Source organism: Mytilus californianus, unplaced genomic scaffold, assembly GCF_021869535.1.
Source record: "Mytilus californianus isolate M0D057914Y unplaced genomic scaffold, xbMytCali1.0.p SCAF_4, whole genome shotgun sequence".
Lineage (NCBI taxonomy): Eukaryota > Metazoa > Mollusca > Bivalvia > Mytilida > Mytilidae > Mytilus > Mytilus californianus.
In genome coordinates, this window is record NW_026262690.1 from 89,016,465 (window position 1) to 89,042,954 (window position 26,490).

At 33.3% G+C, this 26,490-nt stretch overlaps 1 protein-coding gene across 2 annotated transcripts in view; it reads right to left on the reverse strand.

The window, feature by feature from the left end:
- Positions 1 to 3,336, reverse strand: part of LOC127738872 (homeobox protein Meis1-like) — a 66,303-nt gene extending 62,967 nt beyond the window's left edge. For both annotated transcript variants that reach the window (XM_052250327.1, XM_052250326.1), the window contains exon 1: positions 3,161 to 3,336. The gene's annotated coding sequence lies outside the window, so the exon portion shown is untranslated. The remainder of the gene's footprint in view (positions 1 to 3,160) is intronic.
- Positions 3,337 to 26,490: the final 23,154 nt, after the last annotated feature.

The window sequence follows — 26,490 nt, forward strand, 5'->3', positions numbered from 1 at the left end:
TGAGAGTTATATTTTTCACAACATTTAGCAGATTTTTTAAACCAGTCATTTGTAAATTTAGAAAATAGAAAGTAACAACACCATGGACCAAAAGAATGACAACGAAAAGACAAACAACGACAAAAAATCCTTACACACAAAATTAAAGATTGAGCAACACAAACTCTACCAATAAATCGGGGATGAATTCATGAGGTGCTTCTAAAATATTCGTTCTATGGTCAGATTATACTTTTACACACGTTTTAGGACTGGAAACTCCTGTTACCGATTCCTGTAGTAAGCATTTACGTATTGGTTTTTCTTTTGGATGGCCCGGTTGGTCACGGGTTTGGCCACTTTGGTGATGTCAAATATATAAATGCATGTGGAAACTTCTCTATAGTCTACATATGATCGGTCACCAAGCATACACATCAATCTAATTCTTATAGATTAAAATCAAAAGCAAAACACCAAAAGATGAAGACAACTAATTTGCTCAGCAGCTTGTATATATATATATGTAAAATTTGGAAACCCTCAGAGCGGATTTATTCATTCTTTTATGTAGTTTCTGTATTGACATTCATAAGTACAAGAAAATTATTTATTATTATTATTATTATTATTATTATTTTTATTATTATTTTTATTTATTACGTCATAAAAATATATTTTAAGTTATGGTTTGAACTAGCCAAAGTAAACCAGTGCATTTTTATACATGTGTGTTTACTTGTTTTGGGGGAGATGATTGGTTGTACAGTCTGCTTTTGCATCCAATATTTTTGGTAACGAACTACCATATGATTTTGTAGAGGGCAGAATGATTTTGGGAATTGATATTCTAGCCTGGTAAGAACTACAAAACGACCCAAAAAAATTTAGCCGTCCTAGGTAAGGGGTAAACACTGATATTCCGTTCGCAAAAAATTCTACTCCCCATCCCCAACCTTAAAAAATCAAATGGTCGTCCCGGATCAATTACGAGATATTCTGTTTCGATTTTTCTATATTAAATTTCTTTGACTGGTTGGTAGTTCGTGTAGTGTTTTAGGCAAACCATAATATTCGTTTCATCTAAATAAGCGGTTGCAAAATACTAGTGTATAGCGTCACTATTTGTTTTATGAACTTGGTATACGTATATGTAAATAACTATGACGCAAGACTTCTTACTTATTAAACTCCTCAGTTTTATTATGTATTTATAAATTATCACAAGACAAGTTTTGGAGTTTGTAACATGATTCAGTAATTGTGTACTTGTATAAATCATAAATTAAAGTGCAGTGTTTTTAAACAAAATGGTTACAAGTAGTATTTCCACTATTGGGAGTTTTAGGAGACTAAGTTGGAGTCTCTTTAAAGGCACGTGCGTCTGATGCGAATAGAATATGCTTTTGCAATTTACCATGGCTAATACGGCATATATAACGTATAAAATGGATTTGAAAGAGAATTTCAAAAAATTGGTAAACTTGGTTCCTATAAAATATATCTAACATTTGTCTAAAAGGACCAATATTGACAGAAAACTAAAATTTGGGTTAAAAATGCCTAGAAGTTATTTTTTATATCAAATCAGTGCGTAGACAAAGTAGTATGGGATCACTTTATTCCGTCCATTTTAGTTTTACTTTCATTCAAGGTTCCTTTTAATAATCCCAATTTTAATTCCATTCAACGTTTTGTTAATAATATTTTATATCGTTCACATAAAACCTTTCAAATATTCAGTTTATCAAAATATGGTTGCACATTATAACGTCGCCGATTTGGCCATGGCCGTTTTGTATGATATTGGTAATTTAAAAGTTATGACGCAAATGATTTAATAAGTTCTATCGATGCAAATTAGAATTTTAAAAGTTGCATAACTGAATTTGTAATTTCTAAATCTATAAACATAATGCAATATGTGAATAATTAAGAATAAATTTTAAAAAGAATATATTCCCATGTGGCGCAGCATGAATCATATTTCCCCCAAAATTAGTTGACCAACAAAGGCTAAATATTGCATATTTTACAAAACAGATTTAAGTGTAAAATGGTTATTTTTCCCGATAAATTTGTGTAAATTAAATTCAATTTTATAAATTTCGTGCATCCGAAGCGCTTTTCTGGATTTACCTCCCTCAGGAACACTGGAACCTATACATCCGGGAATCATAAAATACATACGGAAAATTCTATAATTCTGAAGAAACGAAAACTGCTTACAAAATAATAATAATACTAATAATAATTATAATTATAATAAAAATAATCTTATGTTTATTCAGTTCAAATGCAAAATCATCAACATTAGAGTTACAAAATTATCCAGTGACAGAAAATAGAAAAATATAAATTATGTTGTTACATGAATGCGTAAAAACATATTCAGTTTTGACATATTGCGATGTTAACCATGAGTAACCCCAAATTGATATGGAACACAAAATTGTACGAATAGATAAAGGTGTTTGCGTGTTGTGTTTTCTATCCAAATAGATAGGTTTACACACACCGTAGAGTTTACTTTCCAATGCATAACTTCTCTCCTATAAAACCCAAATAAAATACATCTGCTTTAAATATTGATAAGATAGCAGACAATTATGACGAATAAAAGCACAACAAAATCCTGCTAATTAATTATAAGTCCAGACAAAGGTACGATACAAATTTTACTGCAACGTACAATAAAGTTTCCCAAAATAGTCAATTTATATAGATTGCACTAATTAAATTTGTAAATGAAACATATCATTTTTTAAACTTGATCACAGTCTAAGTTCCTTCTTTCCCTAGCTCCATTAAGCAAAGTTACTTTTATAATTGTTCGGTGATCAGTTTTGACAATTTGTAAACAGCCATAAATAATCGTGTGCTAATAGATATTTCTTTTATCAATGATGTGTATAAAAATTGATGGGCAGTGGGTTTTGAATGAATTGCGGACAGGTTGGGGAGGGGCATGTTGTCAAAATGTGACGAGGCAATCAACTGTGAAATGCTTTCTGCCAGGTCCGCTTTAATCGATGACCAGTCAACCTGAATATTATGTCATGTATAACAAAGTAACATGTTACGAAAATGAAAACTAATCAGTAATAATTTGCGTGATTCTTTACCACAAATTAATTATATCTGAAGATATTCACTAAAGTGTTGATTAAAAGATTCTTACCTTGTGTGACAGTGAGTTAAGTGAAGTTTTATAATCCGCTGATTAAGATAGCCAGGACTGTATTACAACCCATATGTCAATATTTTAGTCAAATACTTGTGTGAAAACACGACTTCCTTAGACAGTTTCTAATATTTTATGAGTCCGTGTTTTAGCTTGTAATGACATTGATGGGTGAAATGCTCTCATACAATGGTAACGTACACCTCCAAACACCATTATTCAAAGGTGGGTGGGAGCTATGTCAAAACTTTCCTTATAATAATTGTGGATATCGTATATATAAAATTATCATATTCTCTCCCCGAGTTGTCAATCGACCGGTTAAAGACGAATCGTAAGGCAACAAATTTTCTCACTACAGTTTACTTCAGCAGTTTTGCTAATGAGATAAAATGATTCTAAGGATTTTTGTCTCTTCAGATTGTAGTTCTTTCATATTCAATGATAAACATTTTGAAATATAACTCCTATTGTGATGATTATTTTTGAAGATATTATTGGTGTCTTTATTAGCAAGACTCTGCATCTTTATTATTATAAAACGTCCTTTTTATTCAAATGTGCAAAACTGTGTATTTAAAATAGTTTTTTTTCTAGTTATTAAACACTAATAAAATTATATTTATGGACTTTTTATGGAGAAATTCGAACACGCATGTTCCGTTGTTATTTAAATACTTAATTATTGACTGTATGAAATATTGTCAAAAATTCAGCAGGAATTAAATTATACCCCTTAAACGACTCCAAGTGTAGATGACGTGTTAAATTATACGACTCCCTCGAATTTTTTATTTGACAGCAACACCGGCATATTTTTTCGGGATGTATAAATACGCAGTCACATGCGGTTGGGGACGTTAAGTTTTACAAGAATGTCACTTTTTCATGTTGAATTTGCTTTTTGGAGATGTTGATAAGTAAAGTTTTGTAAAAGCTAAATTTCTGACTACCAAACATCATGATGACGGGTGTATTTAACGATCTTGGCTTGGCTATAAAGCCCTCGCACGGTCGGCTACCAAACATGTCCTTGTTTTACAGTGGCAACAAAAAATATGTTACTATCATCCTGGTTTACTCTCTCTTAAGATCATACCTACTGATATATGGTCAGCTTCGTGTCATAATGCATATGCATGAAACATTTGCCACTGCACTTAAAACAACCAGTAATCAATTTTTTTTCAACCAAAAAAATCAAGAATGTTTTTCAGTGTTTCATACTGAAAAATGTAAAAAATAATTATAAAGAGTGCATCGTATTGTATACAAATACTATTCCCAACTCTGTTATGGCTTTCAAGTCCAAACTCATTTGTGTCTCGATTGTTTCAAAATGTGAGATTATAAACCAACTTAGTTTTAAAAAAAGTCCGCTATCATGACACTTTTTTTTCTAGATTCTCACATTTCAAAAAGGTTCATTTTGATAATTTTCTTTGGGTCAGCTGAACGCCTTAATTAAGTGTTAATGTCCGATATGACAGCGTTCGATTCTTTTTCTAAGCCGTTCAAAATTCAAAAAGATTAAGAAAGAAAGTTCAGCTTCTCCAGACCAGTAAAACCGATGCTGAAGGGGCTGGTATCTGTTTGGCTGTGCGTGATGTACAAATCCAATGCCCAATGTAAGAGAGTGCCGTGCTTTCTCCACGAAAAATTGCAACTACCATTTTTATTAGTCGGATGCAACGCATAATGTCTCAAACTAACGGAAACACTCTCATCCTTTAATGGGAGTCAAAATTTCATGTCCTCAAATCCGATCGACCCACAGGTGCGGATCCAGGATTTTGAAAGGGAGGGCCTAAAAAAGGGACGTGTGACATCTTAATCTCCTTGGAGATTGATTGAGACATATATTCATCACTACATAGCAAACACGCAATATATGACGATCAACAGAATTGTCTATTATTATTATTACTCATGCATATAGTATCTTTTTCCATCATGTCGACTTTTTTCGTTTCATGTCTATTTTTGTCAAACACGTTTGCCAGTACGTCAAATTCATTTTTGTATTTAAGAATCTGCATTAAAACTTAAAATTCAGTGAAGTCAATTTCAAAACAGACTTGGTGCGGTTTTTTTTCAAAACTGACAGCCGTTTTGAATACAAAATATGACGTGACATGTTTTATAAAACTATTTGGAATTTATATGATTTTTTTTTGTCGCAAAGAAAACAGGTTTAACGTGTTGCATAATCAAAATTTGCCAAATCAAACTCATTTTCAAATCACGAATCTGTGGGTATTCTTTCCCAAATACATGTATGACAAGAAAATTTTACAGTAACACCAGCCGGATAAGGGATATTTCCTTTTCCAATATAGGGATAGCTTTAACATCCAAAGAGATTAAAACTGGATAGTTGCTAACCAAATACAAAGAGCATAACATTCTCCCAGTAAGCATGCATACGGCGGACGTGACTGTTGGCGCATTTATACATTACAAAAAACAAAATTGAAACTTACATCAGCCTCGTACGGAAGACGTTACGCCTCTTTTTTTTATACCTCATGTTTACCATTGAACCCAGTTTGAAATCAGACATTTCATCAGCGTTGAGTTCTATGAAGTATGGTTAACTGTTCTTTTAATTTAATCTTAACTCACGTGGCAATACAAATCCAATGATATTTACCCAATTCAATAGTTTTTCAATTTTTGTACTTCATCGTCGACCCGTATTTCAATTCTAAAATAGCAACGTTAAGACCATGCATACTTATATGAAGTTGTGCTATAACTTTCAAACAACGTTGAACGAAATCATCAACGCCCTAATCCCAAAACGACAAAACATATTTAGATATGAAAAAAGACAACCACTGACGTGGTTCCGGACAGACATGGACATTTGGCGGGGTTAAACGGTGGTTACTTTTTTATTTTACCATTACGAGACTATAATATGCAGGGTCGTCCAATTGTTTTACATTCTTATGGGATTAGTTAAAGGTAAGTTGTTATCCCACCATCATAAGATCGACGACTTGTTGTTACCCATCATTATGATCTTCATGCATATTTGTCCAATCAAATAAGATTGCAAACAAATTTGCCCATTTCCTACATCATTTTGAGGTTGTTTGCCTGTAGTTATTTCATTATCATATGGCAGCAAATAAGTAGCTGTTCATTTTTTCACATAAGTTTGGGGTTAGTTGCCCGTTGTTCACATAAGTTTGGGGTGAGTTGCCGTTTTTCACATAAGTTTGGGGTGAGTTGCCCGTTGTTCACATAAGTTTGGGGTTAGTTGCCCGTTGTTTGCCACCTTTGCTGTAACATCATTACAAGAATAATTACCCATGGTTATTCCATCATTACAAGGTGACTATCGTTATAGTCATACATGCATTGTAATGAAACTAAATATTTATAATTTGCTTTGCAACTGTTTTCATTCGACCGTCTCTGATGAGTCTTATATGTAGACGAAACACGCGTCTGACGTACCAAATTATTAACCTGAAAAAAAAGAAGATGTGGTATAATTGCCAACGAGACATCTCTCCTCAAGACACCAAATGGCACAGAAATTAACAACTATAGGTCACCGTACGGCCTTCAACAATGAGCAAAACCCATACTGGTATTGTTGATGGCTATAGAGTGTTATTATTTTATATCGTTTGTTGAATGCATTGTCTCGACATTTTAAGTTGCTTGATATGATCGTGCCTCATCATCATACTATTTATAATTACTAATGCAATCCTCACCGTCATGGTCACTTGCTATCGGAACTGTAATCCAAGTCCTACCCATACCTCTACTATATCCTTTCCCTTTAGTGCCATTAGTTAAGGCGTTTGACGTGATTTTCCAAAACTAGCAATTATATATGGACATAGACCTTTTCTAATATACGTAGTGCATTTGATATTTCATGTTTTCGAAAAGCTGGAGCGATCTCACAATTTGGACCTTTGAAAGTCTTGGATGTACACGAAGCATCAATGACTGCCAGTGAATTATATGTATTACAGCCAACATTCTGTGAAATGTTATGGCCGTTTTTGAGTCCGAAGCAGCAGAGCGTCACGGAATTTTTAAGGTCTGAATTAGTATATAGGTTGTCATGCTCTCTTCATGATAAAGAAATTTTACGATAATTAGTCAAGAGTCCAAAAGTGGCAAGATGTATTCATAAAGGGGGAGGGTTGGGCGCCCGCAAACATATTTAACCCCGCCACATTCTGTATGTGCCTGTGCCAAGTCAGGAGCCTGTAATTCAATGGTCGTCATTTGTTCCTGTCTATCATATTTGTTTTTCGTTTATTGTACATAAATCAGGCCGTTAACTTTTAAGTTTGAATTGTTTTACATTTGTCATATCGGGGCCGTTTATAGCTTGCTATGCGGTATGAGTTTTGTTGATTGTCGAAGGCCGCGCGGTTATCTATAGTTGCTAACTTCTTTGTCAGCCATTTGGTCTCTGGCAAAGTTGTCTCATTAGCAATTATACCACATCTTCTTATTTTTATATATAGCAAATTTTTGAGAAGCTATTATCAAAAGTATATTACCCATCGATTCTTTAAATTCCAATTCTCTAAGAATCGACGCACTAATGTATTGTGGGTTTAATAACATTAAATGATGGAAAAACTTAACAGCCATACTGTGTGTAACAGTATCACTCAAAGCCGGCTAAATATAAAAACAAACTAGTCTCATGTTGATAAGTTGACATTATAATGTTACTCTTGTGTAACCTTGACTTTGAGTACCACTTTAAACATTCATGATTTTGTTTATTTAGTACATAAATGTATCACTAACTTTTTAAATAGGAGGATGTGGAAATTTCGTAAACTTTTAAAACAAAGACTTGACCGTCCTGGTGAATATCAGTGGATTGGTCACCGTTTGATTGTACGACATGCAAAAAAAAAATCAACAAATACATCAAGAGAATTTCACGCTATTTGTAGGTCTGAGATCCATTTTACAGATTGCTAAGTAGGACCCTTGTCCAGGTATAGACCTTTCAGGAAAGTTGTAATATATAGTCTCGGAATGAAGATAAAAGCTCCATTACTTTTCTAAAACATTCCCATATAATAGAAGTTATTCATTTATACTATACCGGGTTTTCAATCGTGTTGATATTGATTCGTAAAAGGGAGCTGGTATGGATATACAGAGAAAATGACCTGATTAAATATGTCAACGAGAAATGACAAATACGTCATAGGAACATCGCTTTTATTGCTGTTCATCATCTGTACAACTACTTTGGTTATTGTCAGTATGAGGCTGTTGAACGAGAAGACAATAATTAGAGATCCGAGTTTGTTTGTTTGTGTGTATGTTAGGCGGAATAAATCGTGATGCTCTACCTACACCATGATTTTTCAGCTGTTTTTTTATGGGTAATGCCATAAGACCAGTTAGTGATGTTCTGTTCATATGTCTTTAAATGATTCGGAACCCATCTGGACAAGACAAAACATCAAACATATCACTAACAGGAAAGGACAAAACAACAACGATAGATATCATAAACAGGACAAGACAGAACAGAAATAAAAATACCAGCAATAGGAGACGAAAAATCAACAACAAACCATTTCTATTGCTTGCTTTAGCAAAATCTTTGGAACCAACATTGTACTGAAACTATTTGTAATAAAATTGAAGTTTTTCATTATCATCGCAGGAAAATTAGGGTTTCTTATGTATTGAAGAAAATTTTGTACTTTATGAAAAATATTATCAAGTTACATCAGGATCGTTATCAGATGAAAAGATAGAGGTCGTTTCCCCTGGAGAGGTTACACAGCTGATTATTAAATATGCAAATAAAATAATTTTACGCGAGAGTGAGTGATTATCTTGATGTAATTAATGAAATAGTCAATTTTTTTGGTCAATGAATGGTAGCGTGCTATATCATGAATCACTCAAGAAATAAAATTAAAATGTCCTTATACATACACGGATATTAATATTAATTCATATTTATTCATAAAGCAAATTATATCATTAAGATTCATATTATGATTTCACAGATGAATTTTGAAATGCCCTTTAACCTTGCTTTTAGTCATTTTAAGCTCGACATGTATAGTCATGCGTTGTTCCAATGTTTACTCGTCTGTCTAGATATTTTAAGTTTATCCAATATCAACTGAAAACAAACCAATGAAAATTAGGTATATGCCATTCTAGTATCGATGTATGAGGAGGTTTCATTTTTGTATTTTTTAACTTTTTCTCTATTCTTCATTTTGACCATTTTCCTCTATTCCTTTATATTTCAGCAACCAATTATTGCCTACTCTTAATTTGGGATCTAATTTTTCTTTCCTCTATTTTTTTTATGCCCACGATTCTCTATTCTATAAACCCCATCCAGACTTTCAAGGATATCCCCAAGGATATTGTAAGGCCTAAATGCAATTATAAATGGCATATAAAGGATATGGTTTATCTTTTCTTGACACAAAATCCCCACACGCCCTTGACAAGACCCAAAGCGCTTTAATTGCTGTTCTTAACCAGTTTAAATTCATAACATCAACATTTCACTGTAATATTGGCCACTGGACATTTTGAAGCGGATAAACACTAAGTCATTTTGATTTTGACTAGTTTCTGCGGTAGGTGGTGAATTTATATGTGTACTATTTAAAATGGTCCATTTGTGAGAATGTGAAAAAAAGTCGTACAAAGTTTGATATTTCTGTTTTCTTACTCGTATTTTATAAATATGTGCTTCAGTATTTGGTTTTTAAATGTCCTAAAGTTAACAAATCTTTACTGCTGAAGATGTAACAAATGTTAGTCTGGGCTTGCATGTATCGTACTTAACTGGGGAACTTCAAAAGGGTTTTAAACGCGATGCAAACACAAGATATCACAATGAAATATTTATAATAACACAATATATTACAATGAAAGAAATACTTATAAAAATACAAGATATTACAATGAAATATCTATAAAAATACAAGATATTGCAATGACATATTTATAAAAATACAAGACATTGTAATACAATAGATATTCAGAACTACATTATATATTACAATAAAATATTCTGCAGAACAACACAATTTATTACAATGAAATATTTAGTACAATACAACATATTACAATGAAATATTCAGCACAACACAATATATTACAATGAAATATTCAAAACAACACAGTATATCTTACAATGAAATATTCAGAGCTCCAAACACCGGAACCGGGTACCATAAGAAAGAGAGAGAGAGAGAGCTGCATGCATCAAATAGGTGGTATGTTATGCAGACATGTACTCAGTACGTTTTCGTGAAAAGAAAAGGTAAGAATATAACCAAGTAAAATGTCCTTTGGGATTGGATCTGATGTAGTGGTTAGCACCTCGCTGTCCACATTGTAGGTGCAAGGTCACGCATTGTAGGTGCAAGGTCACCGAAAAATTTATTCGGAATGATTGTACGTTTGTATCTCACGAGAGACGACTAGCTTACAAACATAAGATCTATATATATGCAAGATTATGATGGAACCTGCATGCACTTTGACAATGTTAGGTATATATGCATGCATTGTGGAAGATTTGATGCCCACCTACAAAGTAATAATATTAAGACAATTTGTCTTTGTCTTTGAAATGATAGCTGACATATATACAAAACGCATAAATGTATTAACAATCCCAACTTAACGTAAATTTCGGAAACAAGGCGTAGAGTAAAACTTAGAATAAGTTCCAGAAAGCAAATATAGCAAATTTGTGAGATTGTTTGCTGGATGTTGTGCAACTTTGTTTTAACTTAATATGTTTTCATGTTATGACTATTTCATAGTCAAAACCTAACGAATTGTTTTGGTTAAGATTGCTGCAGAAATGGTGATGAGATAAAATAATCTTAGTTGTAAGTCAGTTATCTTTTGTTCGTTTTTCTATGCATAAAAAGTTTTTTTTTAATGATTGATTGACTGCTGATTGCAAAACGTACAGCTGCCAATATCACAAAAGTATTTAGAACAAAAACGATTTACAACAAATTAACTCAAAAGTTGTGAATGAGTTTGACAGAAGATAAGAAATAGAATATTTGACGGCCACCTGCAAAGTAATGATATTAAGACAATTTGTCTTAGTCTTTACCATGAGAGATGACACAAACACAGAGAGCGCATAATTGTATTTACAATTCCAACTTGACAGGGGCTCAACACAACTAAACAAAAGAAACAATTGGAAACTAATAAATAAAAAATATGTGTTCTGTAACCTCAATTAAACACGATTTTACATGATATTTTTAGAAGAAAAAGTAAGAATATATAAAGAGACAATCAAACACTATAAGTCGAAAAAAGACGGACACAATTCCATAACTAGACGGCCAACTCCATAACCAGACGGACAAGTCCATAACAAGACAGACAACTCCACAACTAAGAAAAAACAATGAAAAGACAAACAGTCCACATCACTACACAAAAAATAATATTGGGCAATACGAACTAAACTAAAATCTGGGATGAGCTCAGGTGTTCCGGAAGGATAAGCATGCAGCCCCTCTTCTACTTGTTGCATACCTCTTGTAGCTCGTGTCATGTAAAAATCCGTAAAAAATATGTTAGAACTCTATAAATTAATTTGTAAGCATGACCCTGTTTAAAATTTTATAATATATTATGAACAGATGAAAATTAATAATTCAAAATGAATTGTTAATGAAGAATTTCTTTTAATGAAAATGAGTTACTGATTTTCTTCTAGGAATATACAAGCACTAAGCCATACATTTTTGACACCATCGTACTATTGGTCGATTGAATTTTTACCCATGAAAAAGTCCATTTCAAAATATACAAGATGACTAAAATAAGATAGATCTTTTCGTACTAATTTGAGAGCATACGTTGCTGGTCCTTCCACGTGGCAAATGCAACATTTTCCAAAATAACAAATTAATGCTAATTAAAAATTGTATGGGGAATTTTTTGGCCTACTTCTCGACGATTTATTTACTTACATGCTTCAAATCTAATGACGAAAAGATCCATTGTCAAAACTCTTACAAACTAAAGCCACCGACTCTTAGCTCAATCGGTGGTTGCGCTTTTACATTGATACGCCAAATTATCCCCTCGTATGGATTTATTTTACAACAACACAAACTGCAAAATTCTAACTGATGAAATTAAAAGTCTTCAAACTGACGCTTGATGGCATCGGGATGTATACATACACAGACACTGCGGAAGAAATGGGGACTATGAACCCGACGCATCTAGTAGTGTAGGGAGAGTGACACACTCTCTGTATGTTAAAGAACACTTGCCTCTTTGAGGAATCCGTGGTGGTCAGTTGCAATATACTTCGGCCCAAAATCCAGAATACCCCGATTTTTCAGTGGTGGTAGAAATCTCAATTCACCCTGGTCGAGGCACTTTGCAGAATCTCTGTATCGCACTTATTGTTCATTTGTTCTCGTCATGGATATGCATAAAATATTTGCCACTGGACGTTGAGTAAACCATCAATTAATCACACAGCAAAGGTCAAGAGGATCCACTGATGTTAAAACGTAGTTTATATCACGCCCCCCCCCCGCAAAATAGATATATAAAGTATATATCATATAGTTTGTTTTAAAGCTACATGCATTGCGCAAAATTCTTATATTTGTCAGGATTATACATGGAAAATGCGCTACAATGCGACCAGAATGCCGAAATAAAATACAAGAAGATGTCTCAAATTCGATATTTACAGTACTTCCTATAGATTATATAGTTGTCATGCAGATTAAGCAACTATAATAACAAATTAACTATACTATGCCTTATGTCCCATTTGGGATGAAGAGGATAAGTAAGTAAGTAAGTAAGTATACCATGCAGACAATTTAATAAACGGCTAACTTAAATCTATCTACAAATTTAATTAATCAAACAAACTTGATATTTTTTTTATGATTAAAAAAGAAGGAAACAAAAAGTAATCGTTGACAAAAACCACGCTGCAATCCAGACAGCTTTTGATGCAAAAAAAAAACACACAACCAAAAAACTTTCACTCAACAATGCAAACAGAATTAACAGTGACTGGTAAAGACCGTCTCCTATGCATACATTCTTCAATTTTAGTTAACAATGTAGGAACGGGCGACAGGGTTTTGACAATTGCTTAGCGTGACAGATATAATTTTTGTGTCATATAGAAATATTATTTTACCAAATTTCAACAGTGTCGTTTAATAGATTTTGGAATGATAAAGAGCATTTAAAAATCACACACACAATTCAGATCTCATAACGCATTATGTTCATAGATGTTAAGATACGAGAGTAAATATCTCCGCCGGTCACATCGAAGAGTTGCGTTTTTGTGCAAGGTGAAGTGCAGATTTCATATTTGTGACCCTACATGACAATGATAAAACAAAAATGTTACAAAAAAGGCTGGGCTGTCATGAAATAGTATAAAGTGATATGATATACATGTGTTAAAGACAAGACAGCAAGTCGTTATGTCAATGAAAACTTCTATGCCAGAGTGCATTGTGATGCACTTTCTTTTGTTTTCTAACACACGGAGTCTGAACGGAGACGGATGAAAGCGGTATTCCGAAACGCTATATGAAAATATGATTTTATCAAAATTTATGACAGGTATTAAAATTCATCTAGAAATAATAGTTTCCATTTCATTATAATTGAGAAGAAGGACTGAAAGAAAAATTAGTCTTCAAAAATGTTTGTTTCATTAAACCATGAATGTCTCAAATTAAAAAAGGTAAAATAATATCCAGAAATACTGTTTCTTTGGAAAAGTGTTAAATAGGTCACAACACCACAAAGAAATAGTTTTCTTTTCTCAAACATACATCGTTCTTATTTCTGTTTGTTGTTGAAACCCGACAGACCACAAAATATGCTATCAATTAATTGTATTAATTATCATTTCACCTTCAATTAAGCAATTATAAAGATGATTGACTACATTAATGTGAGGATTATAGATTAAAGCGAATGTACAAATAAAAGTAATATCAAATGACATTTATGTCTGCCATTGGTCTTTAGAATAGATGTAATGCAGATCCTTGAATTATTAAAAGTTTCTGGTTGATCAGTTACAATAGCTCCCTTTTCATGTCTATCAGAAATACGACACTAAGAGATACTAATTGTACTGTGCATCTTCGTCCTAACCATGTCTGGTCGTTACACTGACCACTGCTAAGGCGGTCCAGATTCCTAGTAATCACATTAAAGGGATTATGTATATGTCCGCAAGGTGGACATGTGGTGAGTGATGACATCAACCACGAATACAGCTGTATCGTTGTTTGTGTATTTTAATATAATTAATTTATAAATATGATATTTGATAAAAACAAAAGAAAAAATCCAGCAATGAAAGATTTGAAATCGGGATGTCAGTTTCTGGTTCTATTGTGTTGAAAGAGTGCTGTCTCGTTGGGATGTGCACCACATCTGCTTATATTCGTACAACTAAAGATACTTACAATGTTTATATGCTTCAAACATCATTTTTTATTATATTGGAACTACGAGCTCTATCCCTCATACAGTTTTTAAGCGAGCAAAACAAGGAGAGGATCAATTTAATATTATAAGAGAAGGTCTATAGTTTTTAAGATTGCTTGTCTGCCAAGATTTCCCAAGAATCAATGAAGTGAAAAAGTAATATTGATAAAACCCAAGAGTAAAATTTATGATTTTTGTATCCTTTAATCTTAAATAGATAATCTGACTTTTGTTTGTTTTGTTTGAAAAATACTTGGCAAAGAGGAAATATAGCACAGACAAAAAGATTAATTGTAGCTCCCTTAGTAATAGAAGGCGAACAACTTTTATATGAAAGATATAAATAAAAAGCACTCGTATACAAAAAGTATGTCAAAATAAAAAAAATGTCCGCCCGAACCGCTTTAGATTACCTCAAATCAATCAACATTCTGTTCAAGAAAACACGAACCCCAGAGATAGTTTGTTGCATTTAATATGATCTTATTCATTTTTGCATCAAATTATACGATTATGTTGCAATCTTTTCTATTAATCTAAGAAGCTGAGATTTGGTTGTGGCATGGTTTTTGCCCTCTCCTGTCACGAAGCCTCTTGAGAAAACGTGTTTTTGTAGAATTTATAGTAATTTATCTACGATTTTAGAGTCTAAGAATGTTTGTTTGTCAGATATCGTATCAATTTTAACTAAATACATATCTTCGGCAAGCCTGATTTTGTCAATGTTCTGACATTTGTGGCCTGCCATAAGAATTGGATTTCAATTTCATAGATAAATTGGTATCGGGACTGCGGGAATATTTTCTTGTAATCATAATATTTATTGTTAAAGAAAGCGCTTTAATATATTCTTTTGCACGCCGTTCCAAATCTTGTTTTGTTTCTAGCGGTATTAATTCATTTCTGAAAGTATTTGATGTTTATTAATTACAAATATTTACACAGGAAAATGTTATTGTAAAACTCCACCAAAGTAAAGAAAACGTGAAAAAAATTATTACATTTTTTTCTGGAAAGGGGTAAAAATGGTGGGAGTCAGAATATTCATTCATGAGCAAGATTTTCCCAGTTCTTACCAGGTCGGAATATTTATTTCTGAATCCTCCTCCCCTCCGAAAATCAAATTGTCGTTACCTGATGAATCTGAGGATATGGCACTGTAATTTCCAGACACAAACCCTCTTAACAAAGTACACCTTTTGACGAATTTCAAACCGTTGATTATAAAATAGATATACGGGTATTACATCTATGATCATACTGAGCATTTTACAATATATCATAGAGGGGGAAGAAATTGTAGCTACCATTGCATGGAAAACACTGGTGTATTTAGCACCCGAGTTCCATAAATATTTCCCCGCAAAAAGGTCCCATTAAAAAAGTTGTTGATTGGTTTCTTCAACATGGAAATATTGGATGCTATCTTAAATATACCTTGCATTAACTGAGCATATATTTATATAATCCACACAACAAAACGACCCCCACTAGTAAGGGTCTGACTGACGGACGGGAACATGTCCAGATAGCCACGATTTGATATTCTTGACACAATTTGGATAACAATGTTTTCATTTATTAAACTATCCAATTAAGAAGTATTTAACAAAAAGCACGGATTTGCGCGCACCATACGATTGCAAGTTTATTTCAAAAACTGTCTCGGTAGTTTTTAAACATACTAGAACAAATCCGCGACCATGCGGGTCTGTGACTGAATTAAAGCACCTAAGCCTTATTTTCAGCCTGGACTTTTAGTAGTCGTATTGTCATCTGATAAAGTCATGCTGATTATAAGGTGCACAGTTTTCTCTGCTTTCAAAATCTTTCTGTTTGATCCCGTCCTGGTTTTTTTTACTACAACCGGAAACTACATGTGACAATTGTTGAATTTAGTAGTGTCAATCCCTGTATAATGACGAAGTATATGTGTGATTATGACCCGTGTATATAGCAAATTCCAAATACACCATTTGGTGGTGCGCCTGACAGAGGCGGAACGTACAGATTAGGTAACAGGTAACAGGTGACATATACTATTGGTATCGGTATCGGATTCGACCCGGAACTTGTTAATTATTGGTAATATCAAGGATTTGGATTTGTATATATAGTCTTACTATACAAATCCTTGGTAATATTAATTATGTGGAAAACAAAAGGGCCTGGAATGGTGTAAGTTTTAATCAACACCTGTCCATTGTCCTATATTAGTTATATATATACGGTTGAATTCTTTGATTTCATCATGCCGGCTAACAAATTGGACCTCGTTATTTTAGTAGTATAGATGATGAAATGCAACATGTTAACGAGCGATAACTGATGACAGTCAAATCGACTCTTGGAGTCAGGTGAGCTAAAAAGTATAGAAGAAAATTTTATCTCACATCTTACCATAAACAAATTAACATTTAACCTGATAATGATACGATTTAGGTCGACGTCCCAAGAATCAAAATACAAAGGTCGCTGACTTGTATTATCTTAAAATGAAAGACGGACACAAATCTACTCTTACCATATTAAAAACCCACCAAGCCTCAAAGTTTCTTATATATAATATATATATATATATGAGTGCCTAAGAATGTAACTTTAACACACTAATGAGTGTTATAAAATTAGTTGTTATATTTTATATTATTCTCGCAATATTTCGCTAAACAAATTAGCTTCATCAGGCGCGTGCAGCCAACCAGGTAAAAGTTAGAGGCTGTAAAGAAATTTTTGCAGCTCAATGTTAAATGTCTAGAAAAATATTTTTGCCGCTTATTGTACATAGCAATTCTTAAATCAAAACAAATAGTTGTTTTAGTTAAATAGAATGAAGTTCAGGATTTATTCCTTTGGTTTTGGGTAGAACTGTTTTCATCTCTCTCATTAAATCCATCAGGTTCAAGAGTACGTAGCTGATGCATCTAGAATCTTTCTCTCTGTTTTCTCCTTTGGGAGTCCCAATTTTGGTTTACCTCAATTATTTGAAAGGTGATATTTTCAAAAGTATGCCCTGTTCTTAAGAGGTGTCTCGTAATTGGAGAGTTTCTTCCTTTTGTATAAAAAAACCGGTGATTGTTAAGTCTGATGTTGAATTTCGTTTCTGTTTCACCAACATAATGCAGCTTGCAAGTTCCACATGTAAGAATATAAATACTATTTTCCGTTTTGCAATTAGATGTAACATAGATGTTGTATCGCTGCTTTGTTACTGTGCTGCTGAAAGAGTGGTCAGTGTTGGCGACTTTACATACATATATATATCCGTTTATTTGGCAATCGCCAATGGCAGTCAGCAGGGTTTAAGAACATTTGTTGTTCGACCTGTTAGTCAAATGCGTTTTGTTAAAATATACTTTTTCACTATTTTGGTCTTTTGGAAATGTTGTTTGTGCTGTATTTAGACCCCTCTAACAAGAAATTTGTTTTGCATGCACACGTATAAAAATTGCGGTTTTTATCCAATGCAATCATAGGTTTGAACGTTGTTTTCAATTTAGACTTGTTTATATTTTTTCGTTTGGGCTTGTATTATATTTGCCTTAGGGTTTATATGATCCGTTCATCCTATTTTGACTCCTCAAAATTCAAGAGTCTATCCTAAATTGAAGTAAATTGTTGGGCTTTCCAAATACCTTTTCGATTCCTAACATCACTGAAGAGACATTATTTGTCGAAATCCGGATATGGTGTACAAAAACCTTTGCACCTTTTGTTTTCGGTATATCATCTTCTCCGCAAGTTTATTGTTTCTGTTTAGTATTAAATTTAAAATTAAGATCCATTTATTACATCGGTGATCCGTTTATTTGGCAATCGCCAATGGCAGTTAGCAGGGTTTAAGAACATTTGTTGTTCGACCTGTTAGTCAAATGCGTTTTGTTAAAATATACTTTTTCACTATTTTGGTCTTTTGGAAATGTTGTTTGTGCTGTATTTAGACCCCTCTAACAAGAAATTTGTTTTGCATGCACACGTATAAAAATTGCGGTTTTTATCCAATGCAATCATAGGTTTGAACGTTGTTTTCAATTTAGACTTGGTTATATTTTTTCGTTTGGGCTTGTATTATATTTGCCTTAGGGTTTATATGATCCGTTCATCCTATTTTGACTCCTCAAAATTCAAGAGTCTATCCTAAATTGAGGTAAATTGTTGGGCTTTCCAAATACCTTTTCGATTCCTAACATCACTGAAGAGACATTATTCGTCGAAATCCGGATATGGTGTACAAAAACCTTTGCGCCTTTTGTTTGCGGTATATCATCTTCTCCGCAAGTTTATTGTTTTCTGTTTAGTATTAAATTTAAAATTAAGATCCATTTATTACATCGGTGATCCGTTTATTTGGCAATCGCCAATGGCAGTCAGCAGGGTTTAAGAACATTTGTTGTTCGACCTGTTAGTCAAATGCGTTTTGTTAAAATATACTTTTTCACTATTTTGGTCTTTTGGAAATGTTGTTTGTGCTGTATTTAGACCCCTCTAACAAGAAATTTGTTTTGAATGCACACGTATAAAAATTGCGGTTTTTATCCAATGCAATCATAGGTTTGAACGTTGTTTTCAATTTAGACTTGTTTATATATATATATATATATATATATGTAATATTTTATGAATCGACTAAACCAAAGGACTTTAATGTTCATTCTGGTTGCAAAAATTGGTTCTTACTGGTCTTCAAGCGTTCAATCATATAAATAGCCCACATACTGACCCTGGACTCTCTATGCAATCGTTCTTTTATTTTACATAATCTCGTTATCATCGTTGCTAACACTACATTTTTAGAATTGCTAACATTGCATCTTATATTGCTTTGCAATTGTACACACCTTATCATTTATAGCAGTGGTAAGTATTTATAGGATTTTTCTATTTTTGATCATTTACGTCCAGTTTATTATAAAATCTTCATGTAATCCACGTGATACCAGGAAAAGGTTACAGTACTTAAATGTCTAGGACTGTTTGAAATATAGTTTTTTTTTCAGTCATATGTCAAAACGATGGAAGAACCATGGATTATACCCTAGTTATTTTTGACCTTTTGTAAAGAATAAAGTCAAAGGTCAAACCAGATGTATGTACCATAACTGCATCTCTTGCTACTAGACTGCAACTGTGTTCCATGTGAATATACGCTCTGACTTATTTTTGTTATTTTACTTTTTATTATGTGGATATGTAGAATATGTAAAAAAAGTTATTTCCTAAAACTAAATTCAAATCAAATTGTAAATTTGCAATTACTATTGTATTTCATCAACCATTAGTTCAAATTTGGAAGAAATACATTATGTTATTATGTTATTACATATAGCGCGTGTTTCTGCCAGTAGATGCAATTTAGTCCAAAGTTTATTAAAATGGTGGGAATAGAATGTCTTATGAGATTGTATCTTGCATCAGACCACCTATGGACCGATCGATCCTCAAAGAGTTGTTGTAAAGATTATGTTAAATTGCACTCTCCTTACACGAGGCGTCAGATTCAAAGTGCCAATTTTGGAGCGAATGTTTGATGCGTATTTATACATCCAGCAGAGTCTAGCGGACACCCATTGGGTTTTACTGTCGGAATTTGTAGAGGTCCAGGTAGCCATAGTTCTATATTCAGACAACCGTAAAATACTTAAAGTACTTAACGAGTAGCAGAGATATAGATAACCTTTTAGAGCAGAGAATGTTTATTTGGTCTGAGCTGGAGTCAAAGACACATTAGGACCGTCAAATGCACGTATTGGAAGTTATAATCCGAACATCAGCTTTTCAGAGGTCTCCTTAAGTGACCACGCAGAAGTAAAATTGAAACGAGTTTCCTGAATTAACTTTTAAAATAAAGAACGAACATGGACACGTAATATCTGTAACAGGAGGAACATGGCTGTATAAAGTAGAACGAGACACAAATACCCTACCAAGTACGACGGTGTTTTCTAGCAGGTTTCAAAATTATATGTCCCTCCTATTCAACTCAGAGTTCAGGTCTTACAATTTGTTAAATAAAAAAATTTCCTTTCTTGTCTTTAATATACATGAAATATTTGTCGCAATATTCTATCTCAGTTTTCATGATTTTTTTTTTTCATTTAGATTTAATTTCTATAAGTATATACAGAACTATGCAGCAATCAAATAAAAATGGCCAATGTTTGGTCCTACATACTGAGTCATTCATTTCCTTATCAAAAATAGGATTTCCTCATTACACTTTTTCAGACGACAATAGATCACACATGCTAACAAAAATAACAAAGAATTATTGTGTATATGCATCATGACATAAGGTATCATAACTATAATAAAAGAACGAGAATTTATGTCTTTGGCATACATTCACGATTCGGTTATTTTCGATCCGGAAGTAAGCCATTAACACATAATCAGAACTCGAGGGGTAACAATACGTCAATTTTTACATCGTCAGGTGATGTACCATCCAGACGCGGATTCAGACAGGGCCGCACTCGGCGCGCCCCCTAAAATAAAATAAAATGTAATGTATAGGAAAAATTACAGTCATTTTTTGTCCAAAATAACATCTTATTCTAAGGAACACCCATTCCCCCCTCCCCCTTAACATCACATTCTGGATCCGCTCCTCAGTATACCAACATATTATAGACATCAAATAATAAAAATAATACAAGGATTTTAAATCGCAAGGTAATCATGACCATAGCAAAAAATGAGACAATATAAATCAAATAAACTTTATTTAATTAAATTAAATGGGTTAATTAACTTTTAAACAATTAAAGTCTCTATCTATATGCAGACAGCAACATTTATTGTGTGTCGTAATTTAAAGAGTGACATTGCGGTTTTCATATATATAGCTATATAATTAGAACTAGGGATAAGGCGTCTGCGCAATGCTAGGCGGTTTTGTGGTAGAGGTAAGAAGTGAAAACAGGTTCGAGCACCGGTCGGGGAGGAAGTAAAGAATAAGATCTACTCTAACATCGTTAGGTTGATTTTCTAGGCACTTTATAATATATATTTCTGTAAGCAATTTATAAAGCAATGATGTATAGAAGATTTTGAATTGAGCATTATGTTTTAGCAAAGATACAGTACTGATTATAGGGTAATGCGGTAAAGGTTAAGAGAAGATGATAGTCTTGGGTTAGTATATGGACAGACAATGTTGAAAAGACTGCATAAACTGATTTACTGATTAAATCATACGCAGCAAAGTCTTTTCAATTACTAAATCATATTTTCCTCATTTTATAACCGATTTTGTCAAATAACCTCCTTAAAAGGAACTATTTGTTTTACTTGACTCTAAATTTCAACATTCAACAGACTTTCAAAGCGTTTTCGGGGCAGGGGTTAGAGAGTGTAAAACTTTTCTCATCTCCTATACGGAAGAATAATTGTATATATTATAGAGTGGTCACGGTGTCCAAGTGGTCTAAATGGTTTAATAACAGCAATCACAGAGGTTGTGAGATCGAACACCGTAGGTACGTTCGACTCCGATCTTAATTGAATAGGATTTTCTTGCCTAAGGTAGGTGGTTCTCATATCCCCCCCCCCCCCTATTATGGAGCTAAATTTATGGTTAATCCAGACTTTTTACCTATTCTACTCAAAAAAGGTTTGCCTCCTTTCAAAATCCAGGATACACATCTGGTTCTCTCCGGGCACTCTGGCTTCCTCCACCAATACTGAAAAACTGGCCGTCATGACACGAGATAGCCAATAGTGTGGAAAGTGGCGTTATTTCCACGTTATTTGGTCTCTGATGGAGAGTTGTCAATCATGACACATCTTCTTATTTTTATAACAAACATCAACAATCAGTTACTAGTAATGTGTTAAAGAATATAAACGTATAATACTGATTTCAGTACGTACGACACGTATCACTCATATGGTATAACCTTCATCTGGTTCGCTGTGGTTCAAATTTTGAAAGTCGAAAAATATATAAATCGGCAAAGAGCAACCGTAAAGGGTATGCAAACAGTAAACTTTGTCTAATGGAGTTGCAATATACTATAGTTTGAAGGTTTGCCATTGACCACCGATGTAAAAAAACTGCTCAGCTGAACAGATCAAAATACTGTGCCTGGATCTATCTTAACTGTGACTGGTCTCACTCACTGCATGCATATATATACATCCTACATAGCTTAACGGATGTTCTCCCCGTCAACAATGTTCTGACCGCCGGATACAGTCAAGGTAACCATTTTCTACACGCCAGTTACAGTGGGTCTCACGCTTATTGGATTTTCGTGCCAGTTGGTTCATCTTAACTTGTTTACTAGGGAATGCAGAGACATTTATTTATTTTGATGTCAAAACAACGTTTAATTAATTTTTTAACACTTGTGCCCTTACTAGGTCGGTGATATCAGCTATTGTACATTGAATAAACAACAGATAATCAATCATCAATAATTCAATACCTATGTCTTTAAAACAAAAGTATTCAGACAAAAGAACACATTTAAAGAGTTTTCTGTCTTATATATACTAGGAAGTGGTAGAGCACAATTCACGGATACAAACTTGAACTAAACAATAAAGAAGAACTACACAAAATATGAACAAATAAAAACTCGGTAGAACTAAAGGAGCCATTGAATCGAGATTATAAAGAGGAGTCGGGGCTGTGTTCAGTGCTCAAACCACTGACTGAGATTGAAAGGGGAAGTGGGTTACTTACATACAAGACTATGATTTAACCTTTAGGGAATTTGGTTATAATGGTAGATCTTAATAGTCCCTGTTATATTTTTTCACAAATTTTCAAGAATCATTTTGCAGCTTACAACATCTAGCATAGAAACTTTTCTAATGTTTTAGACTTTGCATTTATTGACTTCTATTTGTCTTTTGGCGTTTTTTCTGTCGCTTAGTTACCTTTTGGTAAATGGAGAGATTAACCCTCAGTTGCAGAATCTGTGTTCAATTTCTTTACGCTAAATTCACCTCGGGAATGAACCATACCATTAATTGTGCCAATTGGATTATATTATTTGTACATGAAAATTTTGACCATTCGGGCATGGAGGTCATATGGTTCAATATATTATGTCTTTAACCTTTCTTAGTAGATCACCACACTTAAATACTTGTCACTCTCGGCTATATGTCTCGAGTGATGTATTTCAATTCATGTAGTAATATTAATATACCCTAACACCCTTTACCAAAGTCAAATTTGATACTTACAAATAGTCCAAGTTACAATTTGTGGCGTCAACCTCTCATTCCTGCAAGCTTTCCTGCTTTTATAGAGAATGTTAGAATAATTAAACGTCAACTGAAAATGTGCAATAAGTAAGAGTTTAGATAAACGACCAAAGGGTATTTGAATACCAAATTTTCAATAGAAAACAGGTCAGATTAGTTTTATTCTTTTTTTAATTTTTCTTAGTATCAATGATCATACCACGAAGACGTATACGACGGATTTCATTTCTACTCAATTAAGGCATATATATACGAAATTTCTGGCCGCATGAAAATAGACCATAGTGAAAAATAAGATTTTCGATATTATCTCCTATTTCATATTTTGATTTGTTTGTCCTATAAAAAATATATTTTAATTATATATAAATAATTTAATACGGCGTTTAATTTGTGATGAAATTGAATTGAAACCCATTTTGGACCGAAAAACATCTAATTTTCGGGTTCGGTTCTAGATTGAAAAAGGATATGTCTGTAGTGATTGAACACGTGACAATCATATTAGGAAATAAAATAAAAATAGTCATAGGGTCATAATAAATTTAAAGTTGCTGGTGATCCTCTGGATATAACGGATGTACTAGTGGTACACGCTCTGCTTATCTTTACGGAGCACTTGATTTCACCTTCGGTTATTGTTTGGTTCCTGTTGATCAATCTTTAGTTTTCTGTACTGTATGCTGTTAAGCTTTTTGTGTTTATTTTTTGGCATATGTTTTTGTCTGCCTTTCGTCGAGTTGTGGTTTTTTTTTTGCCATGATATCTTCTTATACCTTTCTGCTAGAGTTTTCTTCACCATGCAGTGACATAAATAGCTCATACTTATAGCAAGGTCAATATATAAATATAAGAGGATGTGGTATGATTGTCAATCAGACAACTCTCCACCAGAAACCAAATGGCGAAGAAGGTTAGCAACTTTAGGTCTCCGAACGGCCTTCAACAATGAGAAAAACCTATACCGCATATATAGGAAAATGAATAAAAAGTTGTGTTGTCTTATTATCATTGCATAATCATTCGAAGTATAAAAGATCGGTTTACTGTTCATTTAAAGTAATGATACAGAATTATGGACCGAAACAGTTGATTTTCATTTTTCTGGATCACTTAATCTCCATACAAAGGGTGACCAGCAAATAAAAAATATATAACAACTTTGGTCTTCTTCCGTCCGGCAGTAAATCCTTTGCCAAAGTAGAATGTCCGCTTGGCTGTGCGGGATGTATAAGTACTCAGCCACATCCGGTCAAAATGGGGGCGTAAAAACCGATGCCTCGTGTAGATAGAGTGCCACGATCTCTGCACGTTAAGAACCCGTACAACAATTAATTCGAGGGGTCCGTGGATGACCTTTTGCAAGGCAAAATGTATGTCCCTATCCAATATACCTTCATTTTCCAGTGGCAGTCCAAATTTCCCCAACCTTCATCCTATGTATTAATTGTTAATTTCTCGTCCTGAACATGCATGGAATATTTTCCCAAATGTGACTACCGAATAAGACATATCACCGGGTTTGTACTTACATGAGCAACACGATGGGTGCCACATGTTGAGCAGGATCTGCTTACCCTTCAAGATCACCTGTGATCATCCCCAGGTTTTGGTGGGGTTCGTGTTGCTCAGTTTCTGGTTTTCTATGTTGTTTTTCTGTTTGTCTTTTTCTGTTTTAGCCATGGCGTTGTCAGTTTATTTTCGAATTATTAGTATGTCCCTTTGGTATCCTTCGCCTCTCTTTCTCTTTCCCTGAATTCTTCCACTGGAAGTTAAGCAAAAAACAAAACAATCAATCTGTTGTCTGTTCTATGGTCGGGTTGTTGTCTCTTTGACACATTCCCCATTTCCATTCTCAATTTTAATCATCAATCATTAAATCCCCTGGTTCATTTGACGACTGACGCACAGCGATAAACTTATAAAGAATGGTTGTAATATATAGGGCAGTTGTTAACAACTAGAAAGTGCAAAAAGAATATGTGGCAAATACAAAAAAGCAAGAAAAACATATCTTTATTAATCTTAATTTCTATGAGTTTGGATGTACTTTTTTGCTTTTGATTTCAGGCATTTATATTTCATAACATTATTTTTATGTCATTTTTAATAATGCCTAGGAAAAATGGTTAATGTTTTTTTTTGTAGTAGTGTGAAATTTCAGACGCAAATTGACAAATGTTTACAGATGGATTTAGGCAAAAAAAATCATTTATTTATTTTTTAATTTATTAAAATCGTGTTTTTTTCTTCATTCAAAGGGTTTAAATCATTTGAGGATTATATAGTAAACATGTTTTTTTATTGTTTCGTTTGCTTTTGGTAGCATTTTGTCTACAAATAAGAAAAAAAACCCAGCAAAACAGATATGTAAGGGTACATGGTGAGATAAACTGGGTTTCAAATGTGCGCGATTTACTATTTAGATTAGGTCTAAACTATGTATGGATTAATCAAGAGAACATAAATGTATCTTTTGAATATATAAAATGTTGTATAAACGATATAAAAAAAATCTATTTTGAACGATTGTGAAAAACTGTGTTTATATAGGAACATTAAAAAATGTTTTTTGTTTAGAG